We start from the raw sequence: 21,746 nt of genomic DNA, 5'->3' as shown, positions 1-21,746 counted from the left end.
TGGGGCTGAGCAACAGCTGTCCAGGCTAGCTCTTTCTGCCTGCGAGCTATCTGCAGACGTTCGCATTTCAGAGCAGGGCTGCCGGAGGCGCCCGGCACGGACACCCAAATTTACGTATGAAGTTTGAGGTGGCAAGACAAGCAAGCAGCCCCAGTCTGTGTGCCTCTGTGCGAGCAGTGCCATGGGCAGATGAGGCTGAGCAACAGCTTTCCGGGCTAGCTTTTCCTGGCTGTGAGGTCTTTGTAGACGTTCGCATTTTGGGAGCAGGCTGCCGGAGGCGCCAGGCACGGACACCCAAATTTACGTATGAAGTTTGAGGTGGCAAGACAAGCAAGCAGCCCCAGTCTGTGTGCCTCTGTGCGAGCAGTGCCATGGGCAGATGAGGCTGAGCAACAGCTTTCCAGGCTAGCTCTTTCTGGCTGTGAGGTCTTTGTAGACGTTCGCATTTTGGAAGCAATGCTGCTAAAGGCGCCGGGCACGGACACGCAAAGCTACGTTTGAAGTTTGAGTTGGCAAGACAAGCAAGTAGCCCCAGTCTCTGTGCCTCTGTGCGAGCAGTGCCATGGACAGATGAGGCTGAGCAACAGCTTTCCAGGCTAGCTCTTGCTGCCTGCGAGCTATCTGCAGACGTTCGCATTTTGGAAGCAGGGCTGCCAAAGGCGCCAGGCACGGACACCAAAAGCTACGTTGGAAGTTTGAGGTGGCAAGACAAGCAAGCAGCCCCAGTCTCTGTGCCTCTGTGCGAGCAGTGCCATGGGCAGATGAGGCTGAGCAACAGCTTTCCAGGCTAGCTCTTTCTGCCTGTGATCTGTCTGCAGACGTTCGCATTTTGGGAGCAGGGCTGACGGAGGAGCCCGGCACGGACCCCCAAAAGCTACGTTGGACGTTGAAGGTGGCAAGGCAAGGTAGCAGTCCCAGTCTCTGTGCCTCTGTGCGAGCAGTGCCATGGGCAGAGGAGGCTGAGCAACAGCTTTCCAGGCTAGCTCTTTCTGCCTGTGATCTGTCTGCAGACGTTCGCATTTTGGGAGCAGGGCTGACGGAGGAGCCCGGCACGGACCTCCAAAAGCTACGTTGCACGTTGAAGGTGGCAAGGCAAGGTAGCAGTCCCAGTCTCTGTGCCTCTGTGCGAGCAGTGCCATGGGCAGATGAGGCTGAGCAACAGCTTTCCAGGCTAGCTCTTTCTCCCTGCGAGCTATCTGCAGACGTTCGCATTTTGGGAGCAGGGCTGCCGGAGGAGCTCGGCACAGATCACCAAAAGCTACGTTGGAAGTTTAAGGTGGCAAGACAAGCAAGCAGCCCCAGTCTCTGTGCCTCTGTGCGAGCAGTGCCATGGGCAGATGAGGCTGAGCAACAGCTGTCCAGGCTAGCTCTTTCTGCCTGCGAGCTATCTGCAGACGTTCGCATTTCAGAGCAGGGCTGCCGGAGGCGCCCGGCACGGACACCCAAATTTACGTATGAAGTTTGAGGTGGCAAGACAAGCAAGCAGCCCCAGTCTGTGTGCCTCTGTGCGAGCAGTGCCATGGGCAGATGAGGCTGAGCAACAGCTTTCCAGGCTAGCTTTTTCTACCTGCGAGCTATCTGTAGACGTTCGCATTTTCGTAGCAGGCTGCCGGAGGCACCAGGCACGGACAACGAAAGATACGTTTGACATTTGAGGTGGCAAGACAATCAAGCAGCCCCAGTCTGTGTGCCTCTGTGCGAGCAGTGCCATGGGCAGATGAGGCTGAGCAACAACTTTCCGGGCTAGCTTTTCCTGGCTGTGAGGTCTTTCTAGACGTTCGCATTTTGGGAGCAGGCTGCCGGAGGCGCCAGGCACGGACACCCAAATTTACGTATGAAGTTTGAGGTGGCAAGACAAGCAAGCAGCCCCAGACTCTGTGCCTCTGTGCGAGCAGTGCCATGGGCAGCTGAGGCTGAGCAACAGCTTTCCAGGCTAGCTCTTTCTGCCTGCGAGCTATCTGCAGACGTTCGCATTTTGGGAGCAGGGCTGCCGGAGGAGCCCGGCGCGGACCCTCAAGGCTACGTTTGACATTTGAGGTGGCAAGACAAGCAAGCAGCCCCAGTCTCTGTGCCTCTGTGCGAGCAGTGCCATGTGCAGATGAGGCTGAGCAACAGCTTTCCAGGATAGCTTTTTGTGCCTGTGAGCTATCTGCAGAAGTTCACATTTTGGGAGTAGGTCTGCCGGAGGAGTCCGCCAAGGATACCAAAGTTACGTTGGAATTTTGAGATGGCAAGACAAGCAAGCAGCCCCAGTCTCTGTGCCTCTGTGCGAACAGTGCCATGGGCAGATGAGGCTGAGCAACAGCTTTCCAGGCTAGCTCTTTCTGCCTGCGAGCTATCTGCAGACGTTCGCATTTTCGTAGCAGGCTGCCGGAGGCACCAGGCACGGACACCGAAAGATACGTTTGACATTTGAGGTGGCAAGAAAATCAAGCAGCCCCAGTCTGTGTGCCTCTGTGCGAGCAGTGCCATGGGCAGATGAGGCTGAGCAACAGCTTTCCAGGCTAGCTCTTTCTGCCTGTGATCTGTCTGCAGACGTTCGCATTTTGGGAGCAGGGCTGACGGAGGAGCCCGTCACGGACCCCCAAAAGCTACGTTGGACGTTGAAGGTGGCAAGACAAGGTAGCAGTCCCAGCCTCTGTGCCTCTGTGCGAGCAGTGCCATGGGCAGAGGAGGCTGAGCAACAGCTTTCCAGGCTAGCTCTTTCTGCCTGCGAGCTATCTGCAGAAGTTCACGTTTTGGGAGCTGGTCTGCCGGAGGAGTCCGGCATGGATACCAAAGTTATGTTGGAATTTTGAGGTGGCAAGACAAGCAAGCAGCCCCAGTCTCTGTGCCTCTGTTCGAGCAGTGCCATGGGCAGATGAGGCTGAGCAACAGCTTTCCAGGCTAGCTCTTTCTGCCTGCGAGCTATCTGCAGACTTTCGCATTTTGGGAGCAGTGCTGCCGGAGGAGCTCCTCACAGATCACCAAAAGCTACGTTGGAAGTTTGAGGTGGCAAGACAAGCAAGCAGCCCCAGTCTCTGTGCCTCTGTTCGAGCAGTGCCATGGGCAGATGAGGCTGAGCAACAGCTTTCCAGGCTAGCTCTTTCTCCCTGCGAGCTATCTGCAGACGTTAGCATTTTGGGAGCACGCTTCCGGAGGCGCCAGGCACGGACACCCAAATTTACATATGAAGTTTGAGGTGGCAAGACAAGCAAGCAGCCGCAGTCTCTGTGCCTCTGTGCGAGCAGTGCCATGGGCAGATGAGGCTGAGCAACAGCTTTCCAGGCTAGCTCTTTCTGCCTGCGAGCTATCTGCAGACGTTCGCATTTTGGGAGCAGGGCTGCCGGAGGAGCCCGGCGCGGACCCTCAAGGCTACGTTTGACATTTGAGGTGGAGAGACAAGCAAGCAGCCCCAGTCTCTGTGCCTCTGTGCGAACACTGCCATGGGCAGATGAGGCTGAGCAACAGCATTCCAGGCTAGCTCTTTCTGCCTGCGAGCTATCTGCAGACGTTCGCATTTTGGGAGCAGGCTTCCGGAGGCGCCCAGCGCGGACCCTCAAGGCTACGTTTGACATTTGAGGTGGCAAGACAAGCAAGCAGCCCCAGTCTCTGTGCCTCTATGCGAGCAGTGCCATGGGCAGATGAGGCTGAGCAACAGCTTTCCAGGCTAGCTCTTTCTGCCTGCGAGCTATCTGCAGACGTTCGCATTTTGGGAGCAGGGCTGCCGGAGGAGCTCGGCACAGATCACCAAAAGCTACGTTTGAAGTTTGAGGTGTCAAGACAAGCAAGCAGCCCCAGTCTCTGTGCCTCTGTTCGAGCAGTGCCATGGGCAGATGAGGCTGAGCAACAGCTTTCCAGGCTAGCTCTTTCTCCCTGCGAGCTTAATGCAGACGTTCGCATTTTGGGAGCAGGGCTGCCGGAGGAGCTCGGCACAGATCACCAAAAGCTACGTTGGAAGTTTAAGGTGGCAAGACAAGCAAGCAGCCCCAGTCTCTCTGCCTCTGTGCGAGCAGTGCCATGGGCAGATGAGGCTGAGCAACAGCTGTCCAGGCTAGCTCCTTCTCCCTGCGAGCTATCTGTAGACGTTCGCATTTTCGTAGCAGGCTGCCGGAGGCACCAGGCACGGACAACGAAAGATACGTATGAAGTTTGAGGTGGCAAGACAAGCAAGCAGCCCCAGTCTGTGTGCCTCTGTGCGAGCAGTGCCATGGGCAGATGAGGCTGAGGAACAACTTTCCAGGCTAGCTTTTCCTGGCTGTGAGGTCTTTCTAGACGTTCGCATTTTGGGAGCAGGCTGCCGGAGGCGCCAGGCACGGACACCCAAATTTACGTATGAAGTTTGAGGTGGCAAGACAAGCAAGCAGCCCCAGTCTCTGTGCCTCTGTGCGAGCAGTGCCATGGGCAGATGAGGCTGAGCAACAGCTTTCCAGGCTAGCTCTTTCTGGCTGTGAGGTCTTTGTAGACGTTCGCATTTTGGAAGCAGGGCTGCTAAAGGCGCCGGGCACGGACACGCAAAGCTACGTTTGAAGTTTGAGTTGGCAAGACAAGCAAGCAGCCCCAGTCTCTGTGCCTCTGTGCGAGCAGTGCCATGGACAGATGAGGCTGAGCAACAGCTTTCCAGGCTAGCTCTTGCTGCCTGCGAGCTATCTGCAGACGTTCGCATTTTGGAAGCAGGGCTGCCAAAGGCGCTAGGCACGGACACCAAAAGCTACGTTGGAAGTTTGAGGTGGCAAGACAAGCAAGCAGCCCCAGTCTCTGTGCCTCTGTGCGAGCAGTGCCATGGGCAGATGAGGCTGAGCAACAGCTTTCCAGGCTAGCTCTTTGTGCCTGCGAGCTATCTGCAGACGTTCGCATTTTGGGAGCAGGGCTGCCGGAGGAGCCCGGCACGGACCCCCAAAAGCTACTTTGGACGTTGAAGGTGGCAAGGCAAGGTAGCAGTCCCAGTCTCTGTGCCTCTGTGCGAGCAGTGCCATGGGCAGAGGAGGCTGAGCAACAGCTTTCCAGGCTAGCTCTTTCTGCCTGTGATCTGTCTGCAGACGTTCGTATTTTGGGAGCAGGGCTGACGGAGGAGCCCGGCACGGACCCCCAAAAGCTACGTTGCACGTTGAAGGTGGCAAGGCAAGGTAGCAGTCCCAGTCTCTGTGCCTCTGTGCGAGCAGTGCCATGGGCAGAGGAGGCTGAGCAACAGCTTTCCAGGTTAGCTCTTGCTGCCTGCGAGCTATCTGCAGACGTTCGCATTTTGGGAGCAGGGCTGCCGGAGGAGCTCGGCACAGATCACCAAAAGCTACGTTGGAAGTTTAAGGTGGCAAGACAAGCAAGCAACCCCAGTCTCTGTGCCTCTGTGCGAGCAGTGCCATGGGCAGAGGAGGCTGAGCAACAGCTTTCCAGGCTAGCTCTTTCTCCCTGCGAGCTATCTGCAGAAGTTCACATTTTGGGAGCAGGCTTCCGGAGTCGCCCGGAGTGGATTCCGAAAGATACGTTGGAAGTTTGAGGTGGTAAGACAAGCAAGCAGCCCCAGTCTCTGTGCCTCTGTGTGAGCAGTGCCATGGGCAGATGAGGCTGAGCAACAGCTTTCCAGGCTAGCTAATTCTGCCTGTGAGCTATCTGCAGACGTTCGCATTTTGGGAGCAGGGATGACGGAGGACCCCGGCATGGATCCCCAAAGCTACATTTGAAGTTTAAGGTGGCAAGACAAGCAAGTAGCCCCAGTCTCTGTGCCTCTGTGCGAGCAGTGCCATGGGCAGATGAGGCTGAGCAACAGCTTTCCAGGCTAGCTCTTTCTGCCTGTGATCTGTCGGTAGACGTTCGCATTTTGGGAGCAGGGCTGACGGAGGAGCCCGGCACGGACCCCCAAAAGATACGTTGGACTTTGAAGGTGGCAAGACAAGGTAGCAGTCCCAGTCTCTGTGCCTCTGTGCGAGCAGTGCCATGGGCAGATGAAGATGAGCAACAGCTTTCCAGGCTAGCTCTTTCTGCCTGCGAGCTATCTGCAGACGTTCGCATTTTGGGAGCAGGGCTGCCGGAGGAGCTCGGCACAGATCACCAAAAGCTACGTTGCAAGTTTAAGGTGGCAAGACAAGCAAGCAGCCCCAGTCTCTGTGCCTCTGTGCCAGCAGTGCCATGGGCAGATGAGGCTGAGCAACAGCTTTCCAGGCTAGCTCTTTCTCCCTGCGAGCTATCTGCAGAAGTTCACATTTTGGGAGCAGGCTTCCGGAGTCGCCCAGAACGGATTCCGAAAGATACGTTGGAAGTTTGAGGTGGCAAGACAAGCAAGCAGCCCCAGTCTCTGTGCCTCTGTGCGAGCAGTGCCATGGGCAGATGAAGATGAGCAACAGCTTTCCAGGCTAGCTCTTTCTGCCTGCGAGCTATCTGCAGACGTTCGCATTTTGGGAGCAGGGCTGCCGGAGGAGCTCGGCACAGATCACCAAAAGCTACATTAGAAGTTTAAGGTGGCAAGACAAGCAAGCAGCCCCAGTCTCTGTGCCTCTGTGCCAGCAGTGCCATGGGCAGATGAGGCTGAGCAACAGCTTTCCAGGCTAGCTCTTTCTCCCTGCGAGCTATCTGCAGAAGTTCACATTTTGGGAGCAGATTCCGGAGTCGCCCGGAACGGATTCCGAAAGATACGTTGGAAGTTTGAGGTGGGAAGACAAGCAAGCAGCCCCAGTCTCTGTGCCTCTGTGCGAGCAGTGCCATGGGCAGATGAGGCTGAGCAACAGCTTTCCAGGCTAGCTAATTCTGCCTGTGAGCTATCTGCAGACGTTCGCATTTTGGGAGCAGGGCTGACTGAGGACCCCGGCATGGATCCCCAAAGCTACATTTGAAGTTTAAGGTGGCAAGACAAGCAAGTAGCCCCAGTCTCTGTGCCTCTGTGCGAGCAGTGCCAAGGGCAGATGAGGCTGAGCAACAGCTTTCCAGGCTAGCTCTTTCTGCCTGTGATCTGTCTGCAGACGTTCGCATTTTGGGAGCAGGGCTGACGGAGGAGCCCGTCACGGACCCCCAAAAGCTACGTTGGACGTTGAAGGTGGCAAGACAAGGTAGCAGTCCCAGCCTCTGTGTCTCTGTGCGAGCAGTGCCATGGGCAGATGAGGCTGAGCAACAGCTTTCCGGGCTAGCTTTTCCTGGCTGTGAGGTCTTTCTAGACGTTCGCATTTTGGGAGCAGGCTTCCGGAGGCGCCAGGCACGGACACCCAAATTTACGTATGAAGTTTGAGGTGGCAAGACAAGCAAGCAGCCCCAGTCTCTGTGCCTCTGTGCGAGCAGTGCCATGGGCAGATGAGGCTGAGCAACAGCTTTCCAGGCTAGCTCTTTCTGGCTGTGAGGTCTTTGTAGACGTTTCCATTTTGGAAGCAGGGCTGCCAAAGGCGCCGGGCACGGACACCCAAAGCTACGTTTGAAGTTTGAGGTGGCAAGACAAGCAAGCAGCCCCAGTCTCTGTGCCTCTGTGCGAGCAGTGCCATGGGCAGATGAGGCTGAGCAACAGCTTTCCAGGCTAGCTCTTGCTGCCTGCGAGCTATCTGCAGACGTTCGCATTTTGGGAGCAGGGCTGCCGGAGGAGCTCGGCACAGATCACCAAAAGCTACGTTGGAAGTTTGAGCTGGCAAGACAAGCAAGCAGCCCCAGTCTCTGTGCCTCTGTGCGAGCAGTGCCATGGGAAGATGAGGCTGAGCAACAGCTTTCCAGGCTAGCTCTTTGTGCCTGCGAGCTATCTGCAGACGTTCACATTTTGGGAGCAGGCTTCCGGAGTCGCCCGGAACGGATTCCGAAAGCTACGTTGGAAGTTTGAGGTGGTAAGACAAGCAAGCAGCCGCAGTCTCTGTGCCTCTGTGCGAGCAGTGCCATGGGCAGATGAGGCTGAGCAACAGCTTTCCAGGCTAGCTCTTTCTGCCTGCGAGCTATCTGCAGACGTTCGCATTTTGAGAGCAGGGCTGACGGAGGACCCCGGCATGGATCCCCAAAGCTACATTTGAAGTTTGAGGTGGCAAGACAAGCAAGCAGCCCCAGTCTCTGTGCCTCTGTGCGAGCAGTGCCATGGGCAGATGAGGCTGAGCAACAGCTTTCCAGGCTAGCTCTTTCTGCCTGCGAGCTATCTGCAGACGTTCGCATTTTGGGAGCAGGGCTGCCGGAGGAGCCCGGCGCGGACCCTCAAGGCTACGTTTGACATTTGAGGTGGCAAGACAAGCAAGCAGCCCCAGTCTCTGTGCCTCTGTGCGAGCAGTGCCATGTGCAGATGAGGCTGAGCAACAGCTTTCCAGGATAGCTTTTTGTGCCTGTGAGCTATCTGCAGAAGTTCACATTTTGGGAGTAGGTCTGCCGGAGGAGTCCGCCAAGGATACCAAAGTTACGTTGGAATTTTGAGATGGCAAGACAAGCAAGCAGCCCCAGTCTCTGTGCCTCTGTGCGAGCAGTGCCATGGGCAGATGAGGCTGAGCAACAGCTTTCCAGGCTAGCTCTTTCTGCCTGCGAGATATCTGCAGACGTTCTCATTTTGGGAGCAGGGCTGACGGAGGGGCTCGGCACAGATCACCAAAAGCTACGTTGCAAGTTTAAGGTGGCAAGACAAGCAAGCAGCCCCAGTCTCTGTGCCTCTGTGCCAGCAGTGCCATGGGCAGATGAGGCTGAGCAACAGCTTTCCAGGATAGCTCTTTCTCCCTGCGAGCTATCTGCAGAAGTTCACATTTTGGGAGCAGGCTTCCGGAGTCGCCCAGAACGGATTCCGAAAGATACGTTGGAAGTTTGAGGTGGCAAGACAAGCAAGCAGCCCCAGTCTCTGTGCCTCTGTGCGAGCAGTGCCATGGGCAGATGAAGATGAGCAACAGCTTTCCAGGCTAGCTCTTTCTGCCTGCGAGCTATCTGCAGACGTTCGCATTTTGGGAGCAGGGCTGCCGGAGGAGCTCGGCACAGATCACCAAAAGCTACGTTAGAAGTTTAAGGTGGCAAGACAAGCAAGCAGCCCCAGTCTCTGTGCCTCTGTGCCAGCAGTGCCATGGGCAGATGAGGCTGAGCAACAGCTTTCCAGGCTAGCTCTTTCTCCCTGCGAGCTATCTGCAGAAGTTCACATTTTGGGAGCAGATTCCGGAGTCGCCCGGAACGGATTCCGAAAGATACGTTGGAAGTTTGAGGTGGGAAGACAAGCAAGCAGCCCCAGTCTCTGTGCCTCTGTGCCAGCAGTGCCATGTGCAGATGAGGCTGAGCAACAGCTTTCCAGGCTAGCTCTTTCTGCCTGCGAGCTATCTGCAGAAGTTCACATTTTGGGAGCAGATTCCGGAGTCGCCCGGAACGGATTCCGAAAGATACGTTGGAAGTTTGAGGTGGGAAGACAAGCAAGCAGCCCCAGTCTCTGTGCCTCTGTGCGAGCAGTGCCATGGGCAGATGAGGCTGAGCAACAGCTTTCCAGGCTAGCTAATTCTGCCTGTGAGCTATCTGCAGACGTTCGCATTTTGGGAGCAGGGCTGACTGAGGACCCCGGCATGGATCCCCAAAGCTACATTTGAAGTTTAAGGTGGCAAGACAAGCAAGTAGCCCCAGTCTCTGTGCCTCTGTGCGAGCAGTGCCAAGGGCAGATGAGGCTGAGCAACAGCTTTCCAGGCTAGCTCTTTCTGCCTGTGATCTGTCTGCAGACGTTCGCATTTTGGGAGCAGGGCTGACGGAGGAGCCCGTCACGGACCCCCAAAAGCTACGTTGGACGTTGAAGGTGGCAAGACAAGGTAGCAGTCCCAGCCTCTGTGTCTCTGTGCGAGCAGTGCCATGGGCAGATGAGGCTGAGCAACAGCTTTCCGGGCTAGCTTTTCCTGGCTGTGAGGTCTTTCTAGACGTTCGCATTTTGGGAGCAGGCTTCCGGAGGCGCCAGGCACGGACACCCAAATTTACGTATGAAGTTTGAGGTGGCAAGACAAGCAAGCAGCCCCAGTCTCTGTGCCTCTGTGCGAGCAGTGCCATGGGCAGATGAGGCTGAGCAACAGCTTTCCAGGCTAGCTCTTTCTGGCTGTGAGGTCTTTGTAGACGTTTCCATTTTGGAAGCAGGGCTGCCAAAGGCGCCGGGCACGGACACCCAAAGCTACGTTTGAAGTTTGAGGTGGCAAGACAAGCAAGCAGCCCCAGTCTCTGTGCCTCTGTGCGAGCAGTGCCATGGGCAGATGAGGCTGAGCAACAGCTTTCCAGGCTAGCTCTTGCTGCCTGCGAGCTATCTGCAGACGTTCGCATTTTGGGAGCAGGGCTGCCGGAGGAGCTCGGCACAGATCACCAAAAGCTACGTTGGAAGTTTGAGCTGGCAAGACAAGCAAGCAGCCCCAGTCTCTGTGCCTCTGTGCGAGCAGTGCCATGGGAAGATGAGGCTGAGCAACAGCTTTCCAGGCTAGCTCTTTGTGCCTGCGAGCTATCTGCAGACGTTCGCATTTTGGGAGCAGGCTTCCGGAGTCACCCGGAACGGATTCCGAAAGCTACGTTGGAAGTTTGAGGTGGTAAGACAAGCAAGCAGCCCCAGTCTCTGTGCCTCTGTGCGAGCAGTGCCATGGGCAGATGAGGCTGAGCAACAGCTTTCCAGGCTAGCTCTTTCTGCCTGCGAGCTATCTGCAGACGTTCGCATTTTGAGAGCAGGGCTGACGGAGGACCCCGGCATGGATCCCCAAAGCTACATTTGAAGTTTGAGGTGGCAAGACAAGCAAGCAGCCCCAGTCTCTGTGCCTCTGTGCGAGCATTGCCATGGGCAGATGAGGCTGAGCAACAGCTTTCCAGGCTAGCTCTTTCTGCCTGCGAGCTATCTGCAGACGTTCGCATTTTGGGAGCAGGGCTGCCGGAGGAGCCCGGCGCGGACCCTCAAGGCTACGTTTGACATTTGAGGTGGCAAGACAAGCAAGCAGCCCCAGTCTCTGTGCCTCTGTGCGAGCAGTGCCATGTGCAGATGAGGCTGAGCAACAGCTTTCCAGGATAGCTTTTTGTGCCTGTGAGCTATCTGCAGAAGTTCACATTTTGGGAGTAGGTCTGCCGGAGGAGTCCGCCAAGGATACCAAAGTTACGTTGGAATTTTGAGATGGCAAGACAAGCAAGCAGCCCCAGTCTCTGTGCCTCTGTGCGAGCAGTGCCATGGGCAGATGAGGCTGAGCAACAGCTTTCCAGGCTAGCTCTTTCTGCCTGCGAGCTATCTGCAGACGTTCGCATTTTCGTAGCAGGCTGCCGGAGGCACCAGGCACGGACACCGAAAGATACGTTTGACATTTGAGGTGGCAAGAAAATCAAGCAGCCCCAGTCTGTGTGCCTCTGTGCGAGCAGTGCCATGGGCAGATGAGGCTGAGCAACAGCTTTCCAGGCTAGCTCTTTCTGCCTGCGAGCTATCTGCAGACGTTCTCATTTTGGGAGCAGGGCTGACGGAGGGGCTCGGCACAGATCACCAAAAGCTACGTTGCAAGTTTAAGGTGGCAAGACAAGCAAGCAGCCCCAGTCTCTGTGCCTCTGTGCCAGCAGTGCCATGGGCAGATGAGGCTGAGCAACAGCTTTCCAGGATAGTTCTTTCTCCCTGCGAGCTATCTGCAGAAGTTCACATTTTGGGAGCAGGCTTCCGGAGTCGCCCAGAACGGATTCCGAAAGATACGTTGGAAGTTTGAGGTGGCAAGACAAGCAAGCAGCCCCAGTCTCTGTGCCTCTGTGCGAGCAGTGCCATGGGCAGATGAAGATGAGCAACAGCTTTCCAGGCTAGCTCTTTCTGCCTGCGAGCTATCTGCAGACGTTCGCATTTTGGGAGCAGGGCTGCCGGAGGAGCTCGGCACAGATCACCAAAAGCTACGTTAGAAGTTTAAGGTGGCAAGACAAGCAAGCAGCCCCAGTCTCTGTGCCTCTGTGCCAGCAGTGCCATGGGCAGATGAGGCTGAGCAACAGCTTTCCAGGCTAGCTCTTTCTCCCTGCGAGCTATCTGCAGAAGTTCACATTTTGGGAGCAGATTCCGGAGTCGCCCGGAACGGATTCCGAAAGATACGTTGGAAGTTTGAGGTGGGAAGACAAGCAAGCAGCCCCAGTCTCTGTGCCTCTGTGCGAGCAGTGCCATGGGCAGATGAGGCTGAGCAACAGCTTTCCAGGCTAGCTAATTCTGCCTGTGAGCTATCTGCAGACGTTCGCATTTTGGGAGCAGGGCTGACTGAGGACCCCGGCATGGATCCCCAAAGCTACATTTGAAGTTTAAGGTGGCAAGACAAGCAAGTAGCCCCAGTCTCTGTGCCTCTGTGCGAGCAGTGCCAAGGGCAGATGAGGCTGAGCAACAGCTTTCCAGGCTAGCTCTTTCTGCCTGTGATCTGTCTGCAGACGTTCGCATTTTGGGAGCAGGGCTGACGGAGGAGCCCGTCACGGACCCCCAAAAGCTACGTTGGACGTTGAAGGTGGCAAGACAAGGTAGCAGTCCCAGCCTCTGTGTCTCTGTGCGAGCAGTGCCATGGGCAGATGAGGCTGAGCAACAGCTTTCCGGGCTAGCTTTTCCTGGCTGTGAGGTCTTTCTAGACGTTCGCATTTTGGGAGCAGGCTTCCGGAGGCGCCAGGCACGGACACCCAAATTTACGTATGAAGTTTGAGGTGGCAAGACAAGCAAGCAGCCCCAGTCTCTGTGCCTCTGTGCGAGCAGTGCCATGGGCAGATGAGGCTGAGCAACAGCTTTCCAGGCTAGCTCTTTCTGGCTGTGAGGTCTTTGTAGACGTTCGCATTTTGGAAGCAGGGCTGCCAAAGGCGCCGGGCACGGACACCCAAAGCTACGTTTGAAGTTTGAGGTGGCAAGACAAGCAAGCAGCCCCAGTCTCTGTGCCTCTGTGCGAGCAGTGCCATGGGCAGATGAGGCTGAGCAACAGCTTTCCAGGCTAGCTCTTGCTGCCTGCGAGCTATCTGCAGACGTTCGCATTTTGGGAGCAGGGCTGCCGGAGGAGCTCGGCACAGATCACCAAAAGCTACGTTGGAAGTTTGAGCTGGCAAGACAAGCAAGCAGCCCCAGTCTCTGTGCCTCTGTGCGAGCAGTGCCATGGGAAGATGAGGCTGAGCAACAGCTTTCCAGGCTAGCTCTTTGTGCCTGCGAGCTATCTGCAGACGTTCGCATTTTGGGAGCAGGCTTCCGGAGTCGCCCGGAACGGATTCCGAAAGCTACGTTGGAAGTTTGAGGTGGTAAGACAAGCAAGCAGCCCCAGTCTCTGTGCCTCTGTGCGAGCAGTGCCATGGGCAGATGAGGCTGAGCAACAGCTTTCCAGGCTAGCTCTTTCTGCCTGCGAGCTATCTGCAGACGTTCGCATTTTGAGAGCAGGGCTGACGGAGGACCCCGGCATGGATCCCCAAAGCTACATTTGAAGTTTGAGGTGGCAAGACAAGCAAGCAGCCCCAGTCTCTGTGCCTCTGTGCGAGCAGTGCCATGGGCAGATGAGGCTGAGCAACAGCTTTCCAGGCTAGCTCTTTCTGCCTGCGAGCTATCTGCAGACGTTCTCATTTTGGGAGCAGGGCTGCCGGAGGAGCCCGGCGCGGACCCTCAAGGCTACGTTTGACATTTGAGGTGGCAAGACAAGCAAGCAGCCCCAGTCTCTGTGCCTCTGTGCGAGCAGTGCCATGTGCAGATGAGGCTGAGCAACAGCTTTCCAGGATAGCTTTTTGTGCCTGTGAGCTATCTGCAGAAGTTCACATTTTGGGAGTAGGTCTGCCGGAGGAGTCCGCCAAGGATACCAAAGTTACGTTGGAATTTTGAGATGGCAAGACAAGCAAGCAGCCCCAGTCTCTGTGCCTCTGTGCGAGCAGTGCCATGGGCAGATGAGGCTGAGCAACAGCTTTCCAGGCTAGCTCTTTCTGCCTGCGAGCTATCTGCAGACGTTCGCATTTTCGTAGCAGGCTGCCGGAGGCACCAGGCACGGACACCGAAAGATACGTTTGACATTTGAGGTGGCAAGAAAATCAAGCAGCCCCAGTCTGTGTGCCTCTGTGCGAGCAGTGCCATGGGCAGATGAGGCTGAGCAACAGCTTTCCAGGCTAGCTCTTTCTGCCTGCGAGCTATCTGCAGACGTTCTCATTTTGGGAGCAGGGCTGACGGAGGGGCTCGGCACAGATCACCAAAAGCTACGTTGCAAGTTTAAGGTGGCAAGACAAGCAAGCAGCCCCAGTCTCTGTGCCTCTGTGCGAGCAGTGCCATGGGCAGATGAGGCTGAGCAACAGCTTTCCAGGATAGCTCTTTCTCCCTGCGAGCTATCTGCAGAAGTTCACATTTTGGGAGCAGGCTTCCGGAGTCGCCCAGAACGGATTCCGAAAGATACGTTGGAAGTTTGAGGTGGCAAGACAAGCAAGCAGCCCCAGTCTCTGTGCCTCTGTGCGAGCAGTGCCATGGGCAGATGAAGATGAGCAACAGCTTTCCAGGCTAGCTCTTTCTGCCTGCGTGCTATCTGCAGACGTTCGCATTTTGGGAGCAGGGCTGCCGGAGGAGCTCGGCACAGATCACCAAAAGCTACGTTAGAAGTTTAAGGTGGCAAGACAAGCAAGCAGCCCCAGTCTCTGTGCCTCTGTGCCAGCAGTGCCATGGGCAGATGAGGCTGAGCAACAGCTTTCCAGGATAGCTCTTTCTCCCTGCGAGCTATCTGCAGAAGTTCACATTTTGGGAGCAGATTCCGGAGTCGCCCGGAACGGATTCCGAAAGATACGTTGGAAGTTTGAGGTGGGAAGACAAACAAGCAGCCCCAGTCTCTGTGCCTCTGTGCGAGCAGTGCCATGGGCAGATGAGGCTGAGCAACAGCTTTCCAGGCTAGCTAATTCTGCCTGTGAGCTATCTGCAGACGTTCGCATTTTGGGAGCGGGGCTGACTGAGGACCCCGGCATGGATCCCCAAAGCTACATTTGAAGTTTAAGGTGGCAAGACAAGCAAGTAGCCCCAGTCTCTGTGCCTCTGTGCGAGCAGTGCCAAGGGCAGATGAGGCTGAGCAACAGCTTTCCAGGCTAGCTCTTTCTGCCTGTGATCTGTCTGCAGACGTTCGCATTTTGGGAGCAGGGCTGACGGAGGAGCCCGTCACGGACCCCCAAAAGCTACGTTGGACGTTGAAGGTGGCAAGACAAGGTAGCAGTCCCAGCCTCTGTGTCTCTGTGCGAGCAGTGCCATGGGCAGATGAGGCTGAGCAACAGCTTTCCGGGCTAGCTTTTCCTGGCTGTGAGGTCTTTCTAGACGTTCGCATTTTGGGAGCAGGCTTCCGGAGGCGCCAGGCACGGACACCCAAATTTACGTATGAAGTTTGAGGTGGCAAGACAAGCAAGCAGTCCCAGTCTCTGTGCCTCTGTGCGAGCAGTGCCATGGGCAGATGAGGCTGAGCAACAGCTTTCCAGGCTAGCTCTTTCTGGCTGTGAGGTCTTTGTAGACGTTCGCATTTTGGAAGCAGGGCTGCCAAAGGCGCCGGGCACGGACACCCAAAGATACGTTTGAAGTTTGAGGTGGCAAGACAAGCAAGCAGCCCCAGTCTCTGTGCCTCTGTGCGAGCAGTGCCATGGGCAGATGGGGCTGAGCAACAGCTTTCCAGGCTAGCTCTTGCTGCCTGCGAGCTATCTGCAGACGTTCGCATTTTGGGAGCAGGGCTGCCGGAGGAGCTCGGCACAGATCACCAAAAGCTACGTTGGAAGTTTGAGCTGGCAAGACAAGCAAGCAGCCCCAGTCTCTGTGCCTCTGTGCGAGCAGTGCCATGGGAAGATGAGGCTGAGCAACAGCTTTCCAGGCTAGCTCTTTGTGCCTGCGAGCTATCTGCAGACGTTCGCATTTTGGGAGCAGGCTTCCGGAGTCGCCCGGAACGGATTCCGAAAGCTACGTTGGAAGTTTGAGGTATTAAGACAAGCAAGCAGCCCCAGTCTCTGTGCCTCTGTGCGAGCAGTGCCATGGGCAGATGAGGCTGAGCAACAGCTTTCCAGGCTAGCTCTTTCTGCCTGCGAGCTATCTGCAGACGTTCGCATTTTGAGAGCAGGGCTGACGGAGGACCCCGGCATGGATCCCCAAAGCTACATTTGAAGTTTGAGGTGGCAAGACAAGCAAGCAGCCCCAGTCTCTGTGCCTCTGTGCGAGCAGTGCCATGGGCAGATGAGGCTGAGCAACAGCTTTCCAGGCTAGCTCTTTCTGCCTGCGAGCTATCTGCAGACGTTCGCATTTTGGGAGCAGGGCTGCCGGAGGAGCCCGGCGCGGACCCTCAAGGCTACGTTTGACATTTGAGGTGGCAAGACAAGCAAGCAGCCCCAGTCTCTGTGCCTCTGTGCGAGCAGTGCCATGTGCAGATGAGGCTGAGCAACAGCTTTCCAGGATAGCTTTTTGTGCCTGTGAGCTATCTGCAGAAGTTCACATTTTGGGAGTAGGTCTGCCGGAGGAGTCCGCCAAGGATACCAAAGTTACGTTGGAATTTTGAGATGGCAAGACAAGCAAGCAGCCCCAGTCTCTGTGCCTCTGTGCGAGCAGTGCCATGGGCAGATGAGGCTGAGCATCAGCTTTCCAGGCTAGCTCTTTCTGCCTGCGAGCTATCTGCAGACGTTCGCATTTTCGTAGCAGGCTGCCGGAGGCACCAGGCACGGACACCGAAAGATACGTTTGACATTTGAGGTGGCAAGAAAATCAAGCAGCCCCAGTCTGTGTGCCTCTGTGCGAGCAGTGCCATGGGCAGATGAGGCTGAGCAACAGCTTTCCAGGCTAGCTCTTTCTGCCTGTGATCTGTCTGCAGACGTTCGCATTTTGGGAGCAGGGCTGACGGAGGAGCCCGTCACGGACCCCCAAAAGCTACGTTGGACGTTGAAGGTGGCAAGACAAGGTAGCAGTCCCAGCCTCTGTGTATCTGTGCGAGCAGTGCCATGGGCAGATGAGGCTGAGCAACAGCTTTCCGGGCTAGCTTTTCCTGGCTGTGAGGTCTTTCTAGACGTTCGCATTTTGGGAGCAGGCTTCCGGAGGCGCCAGGCACGGACACCCAAATTTACGTATGAAGTTTGAGGTGGCAAGACAAGCAAGCAGCCCCAGTCTCTGTGCCTCTGTGCGAGCAGTGCCATGGGCAGATGAGGCTGAGCAACAGCTTTCCAGGCTAGCTCTTTCTGGCTGTGAGGTCTTTGTAGACGTTCGCATTTTGGAAGCAGGGCTGCCAAAGGCGCCGGGCACGGACACCCAAAGCTACGTTTGAAGTTTGAGGTGGCAAGACAAGCAAGCAGCCCCAGTCTCTGTGCCTCTGTGCGAGCAGTGCCATGGGCAGATGGGGCTGAGCAACAGCTGTCCAGGCTAGCTCTTTCTGCCTGCGAGCTATCTGCAGACGTTCGCATTTCAGAGCAGGGCTGCCGGAGGCGCCCGGCACGGACACCCAAATTTACGTATGAAGTTTGAGATGGCAAGACAAGCAAGCAGCCCCAGTCTGTGTGCCTCTGTGCGAGCAGTGCCATGGGCAGATGAGGCTGAGCAACAGCTTTCCAGGCTAGCTTTTTCTACCTGCGAGCTATCTGTAGACGTTCGCATTTTCGTAGCAGGCTGCCGGAGGCACCAGGCACGGACAACGAAAGATACGTTTGACATTTGAGGTGGCAAGACAATCAAGCAGCCCCAGTCTGTGTGCCTCTGTGCGAGCAGTGCCATGGGCAGATGAGGCTGAGCAACAGCTTTCCGGGCTAGCTTTTCCTGGCTGTGAGGTCTTTGTAGACGTTCGCATTTTGGGAGCAGGCTGCCGGAGGCGCCAGGCACGGACACCCAAATTTACGTATGAAGTTTGAGGTGGCAAGACAAGCAAGCAGCCCCAGTCTCTGTGCATCTGTGCGAGCAGTGCCATGGGCAGATGAGGCTGAGCAACAGCTTTCCAGGCTTGCTCTTTCTGGCTGTGAGGTCTTTGTAGACGTTCGCATTTTGGAAGCAGGGCTGCTAAAGGCGCCGGGCACGGACACGCAAAGCTACGTTTGAAGTTTGAGTTGGCAAGACAAGCAAGTAGCCCCAGTCTCTGTGCCTCTGTGCGAGCAGTGCCATGGACAGATGAGGCTGAGCAACAGCTTTCCAGGCTAGCTCTTGCTGCCTGCGAGCTATCTGCAGACGTTCGCATTTTGGAAGCAGGGCTGCCAAAGGCGCCAGGCACGGACACCAAAAGCTACGTTGGAAGTTTGAGGTGGCAAGACAAGCAAGCAGCCCCAGTCTCTGTGCCTCTGTGCGAGCAGTGCCATGGGCAGATGAGGCTGAGCAACAGCTTTCCAGGCTAGCTCTTTCTGCCTGTGATCTGTCTGCAGACGTTCGCATTTTGGGAGCAGGGCTGACAGAGGAGCCTGGCACGGACCCCCAAAAGCTACGTTGGACGTTGAAGGTGGCAAGGCAAGGTAGCAGTCCCAGTCTCTGTGCCTCTGTGCGAGCAGTGCCATGGGCAGAGGAGGCTGAGCAACAGCTTTCCAGGCTAGCTCTTGCTGCCTGCGAGCTATCTGCAGACGTTCGCATTTTGGGAGCAGGGCTGCCGGAGGAGCTCGGCACAGATCACCAAAGGCTACATTGGAAGTTTAAGGTGGCAAGACAAGCAAGCAACCCCAGTCTCTGTGCCTCTGTGCGAGCAGTGCCATGGGCAGAGGAGGCTGAGCAACAGCTTTCCAGGCTAGCTCTTTCTCCCTGCGAGCTATCTGCAGAAGTTCACATTTTGGGAGCAGGCTTCCGGAGTCGCCCGGAGCGGATTCCGAAAGATACGTTGGAAGTTTGAGGTGGCAAGACAAGCAAGCAGCCCCAGTCTCTGTGCCTCTGTGTGAGCAGTGCCATGGGCAGATGAGGCTGAGCAACAGCTTTCCAGGCTAGCTAATTCTGCCTGTGAGCTATCTGCAGACGTTCGCATTTTGGGAGCAGGGATGACGGAGGACCCCGGCATGGATCCCCAAAGCTACATTTGAAGTTTAAGGTGGCAAGACAAGCAAGTAGCCCCAGTCTCTGTGCCTCTGTGCGAGCAGTGCCATGGGCAGATGAGGCTGAGCAACAGCTTTCCAGGCTAGCTCTTTCTGCCTGTGATCTGTCTGTAGACGTTCGCATTTTGGGAGCAGGGCTGACGGAGGAGCCCGGCACGGACCCCCAAAAGATACGTTGGACTTTGAAGGTGGCAAGACAAGGTAGCAGTCCCAGTCTCTGTGCCTCTGTGCGAGCAGTGCCATGAGCAGAGGAGGCTGAGCATCAGCTTTCCAGGCTAGCTCTTTCTGCCTGCGAGCTATCTGCAGACGTTCGCATTTTGGGAGAAGGGCTGCCGGAGGAGCTCGGCACAGATCACCAAAAGCTACGTTGCAAGTTTAAGGTGGCAAGACAAGCAAGCAGCCCCAGTCTCTGTGCCTCTGTGCCAGCAGTGCCATGGGCAGATGAGGCTGAGCAACAGCTTTCCAGGCTAGCTCTTTCTCCCTGCGAGCTATCTGCAGAAGTTCACATTTTGGGAGCAGGCTTCCGGAGTCGCCCAGAACGGATTCCGAAAGATACGTTGGAAGTTTGAGGTGGCAAGACAAGCAAGCAGCCCCAGTCTCTGTGCCTCTGTGCGAGCAGTGCCATGGGCAGATGAAGATGAGCAACAGCTTTCCAGGCTAGCTCTTTCTGCCTGCGAGCTATCTGCAGACGTTCGCATTTTGGGAGCAGGGCTGCCGGAGGAGCTCGGCACAGATCACCAAAAGCTACGTTAGAAGTTTGAGCTGGCAAGACAAGCAAGCAGCCCCAGTCTCTGTGCCTCTGTGCCAGCAGTGCCATGGGCAGATGAGGCTGAGCAACAGCTTTCCAGGCTAGCTTTTCTCCCTGCGAGCTATCTGCAGAAGTTCACATTTTGGGAGCAGGCTTCCGGAGTCGCCCGGAACGGATTCCGAAAGATACGTTGGAAGTTTGAGGTGGGAAGACAAGCAAGCAGCCCCAGTCTCTGTGCCTCTGTGCGAGCAGTGCCATGGGCAGATGAGGCTGAGCAACAGCTTTCCAGGCTAGCTAATTCTGCCTGTGAGCTATCTGCAGACGTTCGCATTTTGGGAGCAGGGCTGACTGAGGACCCCGGCATGGATCCGCAAAGCTACATTTGAAGTTTAAGGTGGCAAGACAAGCAAGTAGCCCCAGTCTCTGTGCCTCTGTGCGAGCAGTGCCAAGGGCAGATGAGGCTGAGCAACAGCTTTCCAGGCTAGCTCTTTCTGCCTGTGATCTGTCTGCAGACGTTCGCATTTTGGGAGCAGGGCTGACGGAGGAGCCTGTCACGGACCCCCAAAAGCTACGTTGGACGTTGAAGGTGGCAAGACAAGGTAGCAGTCCCAGCCTCTGTGTCTCTGTGCGAGCAGTGCCATGGGCAGATGAGGCTGAGCAACAGCTTTCCGGGCTAGCTTTTCCTGGCTGTGAGGTCTTTCTAGACGTTCGCATTTTGGGAGCAGGCTTCCGGAGGCGCCAGGCACGGACACCCAAATTTACGTATGAAGTTTGAGGTGGCAAGACAAGCAAGCAGCCCCAGTCTCTGTGCCTCTGTGCGAGCAGTGCCATGGGCAGATGAGGCTGAGCAACAGCTTTCCAGGCTAGCTCTTTCTGGCTGTGAGGTCTTTGTAGACGTTCGCATTTTGGAAGCAGGGCTGCCAAAGGCGCCGGGCACGGACACCCAAAGCTACGTTTGAAGTTTGAGGTGGCAAGACAAGCAAGCAGCCCCAGTCTCTGTGCCTCTGTGCGAGCAGTGCCATGGGCAGATGAGGCTGAGCAACAGCTTTCCAGGCTAGCTCTTGCTGCCTGCGAGCTATCTGCAGACGTTCGCATTTTGGGAGCAGGGCTGCCGGAGGAGCTCGGCACAGATCACCAAAAGCTACGTTGGAAGTTTGAGCTGGCAAGACAAGCAAGCAGCCCCAGTCTCTGTGCCTCTGTGCCAGCAGTGCCATGGGAAGATGAGGCTGAGCAACAGCTTTCCAGGCTAGCTCTTTGTGCCTGCGAGCTATCTGCAGACGTTCGCATTTTGGGAGCAGGCTTCCGGAGTCGCCCGGAACGGATTCCGAAAGCTACGTTGGAAGTTTGAGGTGGTAAGACAAGCAAGCAGCCCCAGTCTCTGTGCCTCTGTGCGAGCAGTGCCATGGGCAGATGAGGCTGAGCAACAGCTTTCCAGGCTAGCTCTTTCTGCCTGCGAGCTATCTGCAGACGTTCGCATTTTGAGAGCAGGGCTGACGGAGGACCCCGGCATGGATCCCCAAAGCTACATTTGAAGTTTGAGGTGGCAAGACAAGCAAGCAGCCCCAGTCTCTGTGCCTCTGTGCGAGCAGTGCCATGGGCAGATGAGGCTGAACAACAGCTTTCCAGGCTAGCTCTTTCTGCCTGCGAGCTATCTGCAGACATTCGCATTTTGGGAGCAGGGCTGACGGAGGAGCCCGGCGCGGACCCTCAAGGCTACGTTTGACATTTGAGGTGGCAAGACAAGCAAGCAGCCCCAGTCTCTGTGCCTCTGTGCGAGCAGTGCCATGTGCAGATGAGGCTGAGCAACAGCTTTCCAGGATAGCTTTTTGTGCCTGTGAGCTATCTGCAGAAGTTCACATTTTGGGAGTAGGTCTGCCGGAGGAGTCCGCCAAGGATACCAAAGTTACGTTGGAATTTTGAGATGGCAAGACAAGCAAGCAGCCCCAGTCTCTGTGCCTCTGTGCGAGCAGTGCCATGGGCAGATGAGGCTGAGCAACAGCTTTCCAGGCTAGCTCTTTCTGCCTGCGAGCTATCTGCAGACGTTCGCATTTTCGTAGCAGGCTGCCGGAGGCACCAGGCACGGACACCGAAAGATACGTTTGACATTTGAGGTGGCAAGAAAATCAAGCAGCCCCAGTCTGTGTGCCTCTGTGCGAGCAGTGCC

The sequence above is a fragment of the Opisthocomus hoazin genome, chromosome 6, assembly GCF_030867145.1.
Source record: "Opisthocomus hoazin isolate bOpiHoa1 chromosome 6, bOpiHoa1.hap1, whole genome shotgun sequence".
Taxonomy (NCBI): domain Eukaryota; kingdom Metazoa; phylum Chordata; class Aves; order Opisthocomiformes; family Opisthocomidae; genus Opisthocomus; species Opisthocomus hoazin.
Note: the sequence above shows the minus strand (reverse complement) of the source record.